The sequence below is a fragment of the Ranitomeya imitator genome, chromosome 4 (assembly GCF_032444005.1).
Source record: "Ranitomeya imitator isolate aRanImi1 chromosome 4, aRanImi1.pri, whole genome shotgun sequence".
In the NCBI taxonomy this organism is placed as follows: Eukaryota; Metazoa; Chordata; class Amphibia; order Anura; family Dendrobatidae; genus Ranitomeya; species Ranitomeya imitator.
Window position 1 is genome coordinate 481,489,650 of NC_091285.1, and position 1,773 is coordinate 481,491,422.

Consider the following 1,773-nt stretch of genomic DNA (forward strand, 5'->3'; position numbering starts at 1 on the left):
TTCATACTCAATAATGAATAAATCGAGATGTGTTAAAAATTTTGCTTCCATTTTTTCTTGGTGTTGCAATTTAAATATTGAGGAGTGCATATTTATATATAGCAGACATTATTGTGTTATAGTGTTCTTTTAGTTAATATATCCACGAAAATATTTCGAGAATTTGTGGAAAAATATTAATATGTGAATATTATGATGTGTTTAATACAATGTACCATACCATAATTTTGCAAAATTCAATTTAGCGCTATAACTTAAAAAGGATATATAAATACCTGCATTTCAGTTTTGTGCCTGTGAAAGAGTCACATATGGAAATCAGCAGACTTTGAAGGAACATATTACCCAAAGGGGAGGGGGAGTTGTGCTTGGAGCTACAGTCAGTATCAAATTTCCCAGTCTTTGTTGTTATGATGAAACAGTCCTCTGCAATATGTGTAAAAACAGCAAGACAGAGCCTGGAGGCCCTCAGCTTGTCACAATGTATAAGTAGATTTGATGTCCTTAGCTTACAGCCAGGAAACATACTGTTTAAGGGTAAATCATTAGATTTACATTTTATAACGTATATCTATGTATATCTATGTGTATCTATGCATCTACCTACTTTTTTTGGCTTTTCTACAAAAACATGAACATTTTTGCAGCACTATGATTGGTACAAATAGTCCAGTAAAAATGCGAAAATAAAATACTTTACCCTGAGCAAATTCCAAGAAAGCGTTTTATTGTTTTTTTTTTTGTAGGATTACATGTAGGGAAAAACATACTAAAAGTTTACCAAGATAGGGTTACCACAAAGGGTCCAAATGTGACGTCAAAAAATATGGCCGCCAAAGCTGTAAAATGTTAAATGCGACTCGCCTTTCAGTGTCTATCATATTTCTTCTACAATTACTACTATTATTATATTTATTATTTAACGATTTATTTATTCCCGCCTCTGCTCCCTTACTAATCTCACTAACACACCCCTCCCCCTGTCTGACCACAACCTACTGACATTCTTGTCCCTCTCCTCTCCTAGTGTGCAACCCCCACTCCACAAACTCACTCACCCTCGCAGAAATCTCAAACATCTCAACTTACAATCACTCTCTGAGTCCCTTCTCCCTCTCACAGACATAGCTTCCCTTCATGACACAGATGCTGCTGCCACTTTTTATAACACCACAATAACAACAACACTCGATTCGGCCGCCCCACTCATGCATAGTAAAACTCGTACAATTAACAGGCAGCCCTAGCTGACCAGCCTGACCAAAGAATTGAGACGGGCTTCCAGGATTGCTGAGCGGAGATGGAAGCGATCCCACTCTGCCGACCACTTCACTGCATACAAGCAGTCCCTCGCCAGCTTCAAGTCTGCGCTCACTGCCGCAAAACAAACTTACTTCTCATCCCTCATATCCTCCCTGTCTCACAACCCTAAACAGCTTTTCAACACTTTCAATTCTCTACTCCGTCCCCCCGCACCTCCTCCCTCCCCCCTCATTTCTGCTGATGACTTCGCCTCTTTCTTTAAACAGAAGATCAATACGATCAGAGAAAGCTTTGGCCCACAGCGCCCACTGCCCCTCTTAGCTGCTCAACCCTGCTCCTCCAAAACCAGCTTCTCCACCATGACAGAAGATCAGCTCTCCACCCTCCTGTCAAGATCACACCTCACCACCTGCACGCTTGACCCGCTCCCATCCCACCTCATCCCTAACCTTTCCACGGTCTTCATCCCAACCCTAATGCACCTCTTCAACCTCTCACTCACAACAGGTG